An 11873-nucleotide genomic window follows, 5' to 3' on the forward strand; every position below is an offset into this window, starting at 1 on the left:
TTCCTCATACCTATAATGAGGTAGTTGAGAACTACCGCACAAAATTATTTTGAGTACTACATGAGAATTATAGGAAAGTGGGCTGAGAATGATTAATTCCACATAGAAGGGTAGCAACACATGAGTTTTAGTAAAATGAAATGTGATGCTGGACTTTTTAAGCTCCCTGGAAAACAATTTAATTTAATCATAAAACGGTATTATTAATTGCCATTAGATCTTATTCCTGGGAAATGCTTGGTTTCAGGCATTTTTTTAAGAGACCAAAGGCGTTAATAATAATAATAATAATACATAGCCCCAAGCTGGGCATCCATGACCAAGTACCATTAATAAAACAAAATACAGGAGAAATTTAATGACTTCAAGTTTGTTTTCACTGTAGCATGGCTACTTGGGAAATATTGCAGCCTCTCTTTAGGATGCAAAACCTTTGTGATTACAAAGAGAACAGCTGAATTTAAAGAAAAAATGTTGTATGTTCACCTGGTGATAAAAAATTCTATTGTTTAGAAATTGTCTCTCTTCCATCCTTTCTCAGCTTTATATTTCTCTGGAAATATAAATCATAGTAATACAATCTCTTGTGGAGAATCTTTGAATTTTAACATCAATGCTGAAAATTAGAAAAAACAGTCATTAATTAATAGGCTCACTTTCCCTCCCACTTTGAATTCTCCTTTGATTTATTTTAAAATAATTCTCCTTTGGTTTACACTGTGAAGAAGGCTTTTGTTATTTTTGTTGTTGTTGTTGGGTTTTTTGGGGGGTGGTGGGGGTAGTTTGCTTTATTTGTCTAGGAAAGCCTGCAAAAGCTCACTGGTATTTCACATCTCAAAGGTAGGCATGTGCAAATCTCTACTCATGATAAAAAGAGGAAATATCCACAAAGGTACTGGGCTCCATCTGGTGTAAACTCCTGACACGTGAGAAAGTGAATAATCTATTGTTGAATTTACAGGACCTTTTGTTTTGATCTTTCTTTCTGTATTTCTTTCAAATACAGCTTCTATAGTGAGGATGGTGGAAGAAAGGAAGGGGGTAGTTAGACAAAGGCATAGCGAAGGGGAATAAGGGTTAAGGAACATATCAAAGCTAGAAAGATACTCTTGCAGTACACCTTACAGGAAATCTTCCTTGTGAGTCACACCGAACTGATAAAACTGCAAGTTGTCTGGGCTGAGGGAGGGCAGAAGAGGCAGAAAGAAACATGGCTCTTTCACCTTGGGAATGACAGAACCTGAGGCTCCCAGGCGAAAAACTAATGAGTGAATCAAACAAAATGCATGATTACATCCTCTAATGCTTTCATTTGAGGGCAGTTCTTATTAAATCACAGATGAAATTATTGCCCATCCCCAAGCAAAGAGTAGGAAAGAGGAGTGCTTGTCCCCCAAGTAATGCAAAACCAATGCAGTATCTCTTTTTAGTGGGCACTGACTCCCGCTCTAAGTGGTGACATTAGTTAAACGTCCCTAGGGTAGAGTGAATAGTCATTCATTTAAAAAGCAAAAATTTAAAAAAGCAACCCACATAAAACACGTTAGGCTTGGATGTAGCACATGCTCATTTGGGTCACAGTGATTTATTTCTTTCAGTTCCAGAGCCCTCTCATACCTCCATTGTATGGGGATGTGTTTATAATTGTTATATACACATATGTGCATAGACATTCAAATACAAATATGAAAAACTCTTTTGAAAGGATAAAGAAACAAATGATTATTTGTAGCCTGTGAGCTCTAAAGCAGTGTTTCACAGAATATTATCCAGGGACAAGCTACATGAGAATTACCTGGAGATGTCTATTAAAATGCAAATTTTTAAGTGGCAGCAGACCCAGTGAATCAGAATTTCTGCCAGGGGTCCTAGTTTGTGCCTAGGTGGGGCCTGAGGGGCATTTTTAGCAAGCAAACCAGCTTATTCTTATGTACATTAAAGTTTGTGAATCATTATTTTAAATGTGTCTTGGGATCTAACTGTAGCTCTGCCTGATGTGTGCAAATCAGTACACATTTTTTGAGCACTGTATTAACCCTTACAGGTGAAAAAAATTAGGTATTCTGACACAGAATTCAGGCAGCTACAAATGTATACCTCTCAGAAAAGAATTCTTATACCTCAGTGTAGACATTGTTGCTATTGAGTCTGTATATAATCCAGCCATTCCACTGTCAGTTATCACTGTGCAGAGGAAAGGAAGTCACCTGGTATGGATTCCTTATAATGTACTGGCCTGAAAATACCTGGGCAAAGAAATCGCATAAAATAATTTCCCAGAGTCAAAATACTGATCTCGACCGCTAAATGCATTGCTATCTCCTTATTTGTTATGTATCTTCTTCACGCAAAGCCTGTTCAGGAAGATTTTGTGATTTTTATCTTCCAAGGCCCAAATTAATAGTACTTTCTTTTAGTAAATCCATACCCAATCTTATTCTGGCACTGGGAATGTGGAAGGGGTAAAATAAAAACTCTGACCTCAGCTTGCCTTGGCGGAAGAGAAACCTGAAATTGCATGAACTATCACTAGGGATTATCTGCAGGTTTTCTAAATGTTCCATTTTATGGGTGATAATGAGACATACAGTTATTAATCCATGTTTATATGAATGACTTTCAAATATATTAAACAGAATTTAGACACTAAAGTAGGCTTATCTGAAAAACACTCTTCTAGCAGAAAAGAAACTATGTGGTTATTTGGTTGTATGTTACATATATGTGTAATCAAAATACATGTGCAATCTCACTGAAAGTCTCGGGCAAAAGGTCTAATTATATGCCATTATTAGTCTCAGTAACTTTACTCAATTTTGTTCAAGCAAAAAACAGAATAGACAAGCACCTAAAACTTCTGTAAATTATAATGGAGAAAACTGATAATTCTGGAGGTCCAGCCATAGTAAATGATGGGAGTGAATAATATTGGGAAATAGGAGAGGCAACAAGGGAAGGAGCCATCGCTAGCTGAACAATGTTAAGTGATTGCATTATGCAGTATTTGAATTTATGCTCTATCTCTTAATTATTCCTGTCATTCCATCCATTGTTCTCCTACCTTGCAGGAGAACAGAAATTAATAGCCAGCCTCCTTAAAGAAGGAGATCCTGTCCTCGTGTTCTTTAGTGCCATCTGCATCATCAGTAAAGCAGATGTCTGATAAGGCAGCTATTCTGAGCACAGGGAACAAGAAGGAAGAGCCCCCTCCTCAGCAAAGGCTTTCTCCTGAACGTTCTGGAAACAACTCCCTTTTGCCCTTTCAACTGCCACAATTCCATGAATTCTGGTTTCCACGCTAAAGCTGGCTTTGAGAATCAGATGAATAAGAAGAATCCCTGGTTTAAATTCATTGCGGGGTCTGAACCAAAAATGAAGAGGAAATTTCCATTTTGCTTGCCATCCATTCAATACTGCAGAGAAAGAAGAATGTGAAAGCTTTTCTGCAGATCAACCTATCTCCAGGAATATCTAGAGATAAGAATATTTTAAAATTACACAGAACTCAGTTTTCTTTTAACCAGTGCCTGCTGAACATAGACACCAGCCTGTGCGAGGGGAGTGATAGGATCACATGAGTATTCTGAAGGGAGATGCCATATTTCAACCTTCTCTGTATTACTTTCAAATGCATCATAGTGGTGGGGGGAACCCTAAGTCTTAGAGATTTATGTTAAAGTACATTCCACTGGTATCAGATCTGAAGAGAATCCTCTGTAGAAATGGTTTTCTGTAAGGCTAGACTAATAAAAAATGAGACAATTGGATGCCATCTTATGGAATAATCTAGTAAGTGCCTATCTTGTTCCCAGTACACCCATTCATTTCAAAGGAAACCTGAGAGGAGTAGACTCAAAGTCTACATATACATGAAAAGAAAGAGTGTGACCAGCCAGAGTACGTTGTATTTCAAGGAAGCTTGAGTTCATCTTGAATATCGTTCGTTATTCCCTTTGGAATCTGGAGTTCAAGAGCACTGAGTTAATTTAAGAACCAGCTACTCTGATATGTAGCAATTGGGAAAATTGTGCGAGCATGCACACACACACACACACACACACATGCACACTTGCACACATAACATATACACTCAAATATGTCAAACGCCAAATTAAATTAGATATGGTTACTGTGATCCTTGATTTATTCTTATTTGAGTCATCAATTTATTTCATACCAATATTTCTATCCTTAGTTATTTATTGCTACTATTTGCCTCTCTTCAATACTCATTGCTCTTTTCTTTCCATTGAATTGTTCCCTGTATAAACATTGACCTTGCTTTAGCTTGCATGACAGTTTTACCCAGAAGCTTGGGTGACTTCACCATAATTTTCCCTCTGATCTGGAACGTTTCAGAAAATTTGAGTACAGAGCAAAATGTCCTATATATGCAGTTGGTTATAACTCCTTAGGTAAGATTATAGACATAGAATTCACACCCAGGTTTCAGTATATGTACCTCTAAACTTTTGGCATTGGTAATGAGACCTTTTGCACAGATTATTTAGTTCTAATACCTCCATCAACATTTCCAACTCAGAGGAGTTTCCAGAAATTAGGCTGATTTTGACATCTTTCTGTTCCACCAGTCGAAAATTGTCAGGCTAGGGGCGTCTGGGTGGCTCAGTTTTTAAGCCTCTGCCTTCAGCTCTGGTTATGATCCCAGAGTCCTGGAATCGAGCCCTGCATCGGGCTTCCTGCTTGGCGTGAAGCTTGCTTTTCCCTCTCTCACTCCCCCTACTTGTGTTCCCTCTCTCACTATCTCTCTGTCAAATAAATAAAATCTTAAAAAAAAAAAAAAAAAGAAAAAAAGAAAAATTGTCGGGCTAACCAGATAGGAGAGTGAAATAGAGTCCACAATTCTTCTGTAATTCCTGAATCTTGCAAAATTCTTAAAAACTAAGATCTTAAATTAAGTTTGATTCACATCTTATCACTGAAGCCTGATCTTAATTGAGAAGAGGATTTTCATAGTTTTTGTCTATACCACTTAGCATAAATATTCATATGCTTCTCCCCAGAGATATTAATGCATTTAATAATAGATGCTATCTCAGAATCTACTGGGATATTACATAACATAGTGCACGGTATGATGTAATATAACATAACATGGAAAAAAAAAACCCATTAAATCCTAGACGCATCTGGTCCCACACATTTCAAAGAAGGGGCTGTGAATCTGTACCTACTTTAAACAGAAATTCCACATAAAGAAATTAGACAACTTCCTCTAAACTGCAATACTTCCCCCCAGTGAGTGTGTTATAAAAATAACACACAAAGACAAAGCAATCATGAAAGAGCCACTGATTCATCCACCCCTCAGAACTCATCTCTCTCATGTAGTGTATGTCAGATTTCTCCTCATTTAAGCTGAGAGTTGGTTGGCCGTGATGTGCTGTGGGGTTGGAGAGTTCTGTCTTTGAGCTGTGGAGACTACTTGATGATCACACTTAACAGAGGTGCTACAGATGTTTTGGCAAGAGGGATGGTGAGGTGGCCACCAAGATGACAAAACTGTAAATGTACACCCCCATCAGAAGGGAGGGACAGAAGCAAGTCCTTGGGGAGGGGTGTTGACAGGGCTCTTTTTCCAGAGCTGTCTGTTGCATTTCTATACACCATTATCATGCTAAGAATTACCAGTTGGAGCTGACCCACCCTTTACACACAGAACTTCACAGGAAAATCTGCAAAACAAAAACTAAAAACTTGTGAATCATCTGATATTCCTTTCTCCCCTTCAGTACTCAGTTAATCTTTTTCAATACATTCCCTCTTCCTGCTCTATTCCTGCCGTTTTCTTCTTCAGCATTCCTCTGATAGCAAACCTCTATATAAAAGGTTACTTCTGTAAAACAAAATGGAATCATTTCCCTAGACCCCCTCACCAGCATCTACATTGCCGACAGATGTTTCAGCAAGTCACGTAGCTCCTCAGCACTCAAGCTCCCTGTCCTTCTCAAGCCCCTTGCTTTGCTGTCACTCCCGAAAGCAGTCTGCAGGCCCCCCACTCTAAATGGCTTGCCTTTCCGTGTGTACCCCATGCTCTCTCACACTGGGTATGTTTGAGTGTCCCAGGCTTTCTCCATCCTGAGAAAGATGACTTCACTTGGTGACTTCACTTGGTGAGTTCACTACTCATCCTTGAGATGACTTCACTTGGTGACTCCCTACTCATCCTTCGAGACTCAGCTCCCAGAACTCCCCATCCTTTGTAGAAGATACCGGCACAGGGACTGAGCCACTCTTTTCTGCCCTACAACATCCTAGACACAAGATCATTTATCCCAGACTGTTGTACTTAGCATGTCTATCTTCCATTAGCTCTGTACAACCTGAGGATAAGACAGGAATCTTATTTCAGTGATCTTTGTATTCTCAGTGTCAGGTACAGAGCTTGGTTCGGAATGCCAGATCATTAAGTACTTTTCGAAAAAAATATCATTCATGAATATCACGCTCAAGGAAAAAACCAATAAGCTTTTCTACCAAAAATCATCCAAGAACTACTAACTGTACCTACGAAAGGCACCAACTTACCTAAAAGACTGAGAATCAGGCCTTCGTGTTTGGGTGTTAAGCCCTGAGTTACCAGTCTCTCTGTAATTGCTAGATGCAGCATGTGCCAACACCATAGTTTAACAGAAGGTCTTTTGCAGGGAGCCTGCTTGATACATGAACTAAGGAAATAGCTAATTACACTACACTCTCCTTCCTACACCCCAGCGTCCACTTCCAAATCACAGAGAGCTGAGTTTGTTCTTGGAAATGCCAGTCCCTCTGGACTCATGAAGAGAGCCTCATTTCAGAACATACATCATCGTAAGCTGATAGTACCTTCATAATACTTCATCACTCCTGACCCACCTTCTGTGCTTTCATGGCTTTGGAGTATTCAGATTCCATTCCATTTGATTTTAACAGGAAATACTCGTTTCTATGCATGTATATCGTGTGCATTACATTAGAATGGCTAGGACTGCCTATGTAATTGGGCGAAGGCTTTTCCTCGGGGAAATCCAGTAAAATTATCTTCCATTACATTTCTAAAATACTACTCATTAAAAGCAGAAATAAACTTTTATACTCATGGCTAACAATGCAGAAAAGAGTCTCCACCCTGCAGCTTATCTCAATTTCAGAAAGGAGGAGGTATTTTCCAGATGAGTTGCTGTTTGATTTGATTTTCACCCGCAATTACTATCAAGATCTTTTCCCCCAGCCTGTTTTGTGCTGGTTTAAAGCGTTGTCCTTATCCCCCATTTTCTGAATCAATGTGTTTTCTAAAAACACTGCCCAATTACTGCTCCTCTGAAGTTCAGAAATCTCTGCAATTTCCTTTTCTGATGAACTTTCACTATTTATAGTCATGGATGCCAAAAGAGAGAAAGACAGGAAGAAAGAAACCCCACTTCTCCCCAGACTTCTATGTCCTTCTTTCCTGCTGCTGAATTCATTGTTTTGATTCCTTCATGCGCTGGCAAACTTTCAAGCATGCCATATGAGAATTTTAAAAATGAAGCTCTCATTTAGGAGTCACACAGTGGTGATATACACACAGAGCTTCAATTTAAACCATTATTGCATACCATCTTTTTCTTTTTATAATAATCCATTAAATGCTTTCAAGTATGGAGAAGGAATAGCAACCTGTAGATCCAAATGGAACCCAGATGACCTATAAAATACATACTGCCTCCCTGCCTGAGTTGTTAGAGCTCTCATCTCTAATGGATGGCATTGTTATTTCACCATCCAGACAACCACACACATCAATTATACATTCTCCAATGTCATGAATCACTTTTTGAAGGCAACCTGTCTTTTGGTTGTTACATATGTCATTTTTTTTAACCTCTGAGCAGAACTTGTGTGTGTGTGTCTGGGTGTGTGTGCATAAAAGATGATGTCCTTGTTTTAAATATACTGATTGATAATTGAGAAATACTTTGGAGGAACATTTAATGTTTATTCTCCCAAGCATAGACTGCACTAATATTTGTTCAGTAATTTTCTGTGACAACAATAGCAGCACTCAAGAGTACAATGTATGATAAGATATTTTCTTCCAGAAAAATGCCATTTGCATTGCTTTGTGTATGTGAGTTAAGGCTTGGTTTCCCATTTATACATGTATACACATTTACACACTCTCCAATACACACACACACACACACACACATACTTCCCTATCTACCTTCTTAAATACATTGACACTTACTTTATTACTCAAGATATGCAGTGTCTTATAAATAGCACACAATTAAAGACATAACAGTTATGAAGGAGTCACTCCTTCATTTTAAAATCATTTCTCCAAATGGTTTATCTTCCAAATGGATGGAATATTGTAGTAAAACATTTAACCTTCATTTGTGGTATGATCACCTAAAGGTTCCAAATCATCTCATTATTCTAAGTCAGTAAGTCATTACAATACCCACAAAAATGAAACTTATAGAAAGCATAGGGTATCTGAAACCCCTGGGAAGTCTAACACATAATACAAGCAGCTGCTTATCAATGCTATTCCTTAAAAAGATTTAGAAAGGAAACTGTGCAGTATTTTTTGTTAATAATTCATACTACTCTAAAAAAATAGAAAATTCATATTACTCTCAACTAAGATTTGTTGGGTTATTGTGAGTGTGTTGTTTTGTGGTGTTTAGACTGGTTTTTCATATTTGCTTTATCTAAGAGCAAGTGAATTTAAGACATTTTCTTATTTTTCTCAGTCTCAGGGAATCAAGGATATTTGTTTACCATCTTTCAACACATACTACTATACAACTGCCGATAATACTATAATTATCTAACTCTTGCCATGCTACAGGCAATGTGCTAAGTCCTTTACAACCATTAGCTCATTCAGTCATTCCCAAAATCCTAGGTATAGCACTCCATTTGATAGATGAAAAGCCAGGCTTAGAAGGCTCAGAACCTTTACAACTTATAAAGACTGAGTCAGAGCCTTTTTAACTTTTCCCAGAGGGCTATATCAAATAATAGTTTTAATGTAGAACGTCTAACAATCAGTTAAAGTAAATGACTGAGAGTTTACATATACATATATCTTTTTTCTTTTTTTTTAAGAGAGGGAGAGAAAGTGTAAGAGAGAGGTGGGGGAGGGGCAGAGGAAGGACAGAAAGAATCTTAAGCAGGCTCCACACCCCCCATGGAGCTCCATGTCATGACCCTAAGACCCTGACCTGAGCCAAAATCAAGAGTCAGACACTTACCCTAATGAGTCACCCAGGCACCCCTACATTGCATTTTGTCACGTAGGAAAAATGGTTGCTTTAGATTACAGAAAGCTGAGAAATTCTAGAACATTAGGCATTGTCAGTGAAACAGTCATAATGCTTTTTGGCCTTTTCATTTCTCTCAATTCTTGTGTCTAAGAACTTTATATATATATATATATATATATACCATATATACATATGGTATATATATATTAAGGTCTCCATTACATATATATAAATATATATTTATATATGCATATTATATATAATATATATCTTATATTTTATATATTTTCTTCACAAAGCCCAGTGTTTCTCTGAGGTTCCGGTGCCACATGTCCAAGCACTTGTTATACCTCTCTGCGTGGATGCCTTACCAATACTTTATGCCCCAAATGGCTAGTTTCTCTAGACTTTCTTGTTCCCATGAATGGAAACATCATTCATTCAATATACCTATCTCCATTTTATTCTTTTCTTCCTTCTCCTTATGCATTACAATCTGTAGTTACCACATGGTTGTCAAACATCCCCTTGGTTGGAAATGCCTCATAGCTGCCTGGCCCTCCTTCTCATCCCTACAACCACAATCCTTGTACACTAACTTTTCATTTAGGACTCTGTATTAACTCCCCTTTAGCCTTCCAGCTTTCTTCATATTCTAATTATCTCCCAATTACAATATATCATACATCCTGTAGCCAAAATGATCCTTCTGAGATCCACTCTCTTCACATCACTTCTGAGAAATCCTTTGTGTTTTTCTACTGTCTACCAAAATACATGCTAAGTTCTTCATCCAGGTTTCAGGGTTTTATGTCTACCACATTGCTCTTTTAGTCTTCTTATAAGGACACCAGGAGGGGAGCCTGACCCTTATGACGTCATCTAAACTAAATTATCTACCCAAAGCCCCACCTGTCAAGTATCATCACATTGGGGCTTAGGGCTTCAATATATGAATTTAAGGGGGACACATTCAGTTCATAATATGTGCCCCATTTACATACTTTATCATGCTTAGAATATTCTCCCCCTTTCTCCCTATCAAGATTGCCCATTCTTCAAAGCTCATGAAGCCTCTTCCTCTGTAAAGATTTTTCAGATATTTCCTAAGCAGTTTTAATATCTTCTTCCTTTGAACTGCCTTTGAACACTGTGTTTTTCTTAACAGACTCGCCTGCACTTGTAGTATAACCAGTCATGGACTTATTTAAGTCACCCTCTGGATTTTCAGTACTTTATGGAAAGGAAATGTATTTTAATCATGTTTGTATCCCCTGAAGCACTTAGCACAATGTCTGGTATCAAAAGAGAACTCAAGAATGTTTATGAAATTGGATCATAAAAATTGTTAAACCTGGACAGGGACTTGGAAAAAAGCATAACATTATTTCTGGGAAAGAAGAATTATTAGCAAAGTACAATGACATACCATCATTTAAGTATTAAAATTCAAGTAAAATGAACACTATTCATTTTTAAGAAGATGGCAGGGGGCAGGGATAAGGAACCAAATTTTTGCATTACTAGCAGTGTTGGAAGTCATTAGAACCTGGAGAATTTCTTGTTCTTAATAATATGGCAACAAGGAGAGAAACAAATTTGAAGCTACATTGGAAAGTGCTAAGAAGGAGCCATGGCATGGGACTTCTTTAGATTGGAGCACTTTTTCTCTTTTCTCTCTTTTTTAAAAAATCTGATTCATCTCATTCCCTTAAATTATGTAGATATTACTTTCTCTTACCCTCCTCTCTAGGTCTGTCCTCTAAGGGATCTGTCCTCTAAGAACTAATAAACACTGTGTGCTGTTTTGAGTGTTTCTTTGCAAAATTTTGATTTCTTGAGAGTAGAAATTATTTTATAAATCTTTACATATTCAACTCAACCCAGTGCTTAGCACAGATTAGATGCTTAGCAAATATTTGTGGGTTGAGTTAATTGATTAAATAAACGGTTTCCACAGTCTTCTCTCTTGTGATCCTGGGTCAGTATATATCATTGAATCTCACTCTCCACATCTGCAAAGTGAAGATCCAGATTGGGAGGAGGCTAAGATTGTGACAAGGCTTGGTCAAGATAATGCATATAAAATCTATCGTACTATTATGATATATACATTATGGACTATTACTAGTGTGTATAAATCACCAATTTTTAAATTGTGACACTTTGATTTAGCTCTTACCCCAAATGCTTTGGAAACTGTTCTCCCTACAAATCACTCAGCATTCCACATTATTATCAGGAAGTAAATACGATGCTGAGTCATTTGTCTACCCCATTATCACAGTTAGTTAAAAACTGACATGTGAACTTACACTTCTGTGATAAAGACTTAACTGTCAAGAGAAATATACTCATCGTAACCAGGAAGGCATCAGACAGCAGGAAATACAGGACTTTGATCCTGAGAGAAAGTAAAGAAAGTGAGCTCCATAACTACACCAGTTGACTGCCCAGAAGCAGTCTGTAGGCCACAGTACAGAGTGGGTGGACCCACACACAACCTGGCAGTCTTGGTGAATTGAGAATACAGAATTCATGAATGCTTAGATTGGGTCATTTAGATTGACAGGTCAGAATATTAGCAAGGAGGGAGCTGTCCATTGAGGTTTA

The 11873-nt window shown here is 37.8% G+C and overlaps 1 long non-coding RNA gene across 3 annotated transcripts in view; it reads right to left on the minus strand.

The window, feature by feature from the left end:
* LOC116567486 overlaps positions 1-9285 on the minus strand; it is a 29634-nt gene extending 20349 nt beyond the window's left edge. For all 3 annotated transcript variants that reach the window (XR_004276232.1, XR_004276231.1, XR_004276230.1), the window contains exons 1-2: positions 9249-9285; positions 487-616 (exon numbers count right to left, since the gene is read on the minus strand). This is a non-coding gene — a long non-coding RNA (uncharacterized LOC116567486). The remainder of the gene's footprint in view (positions 1-486; positions 617-9248) is intronic.
* Positions 9286-11873: the final 2588 nt, after the last annotated feature.

The sequence above is a fragment of the Mustela erminea genome, chromosome 10 (genome assembly GCF_009829155.1).
Source record: "Mustela erminea isolate mMusErm1 chromosome 10, mMusErm1.Pri, whole genome shotgun sequence".
In the NCBI taxonomy this organism is placed as follows: domain Eukaryota; kingdom Metazoa; phylum Chordata; class Mammalia; order Carnivora; family Mustelidae; genus Mustela; species Mustela erminea.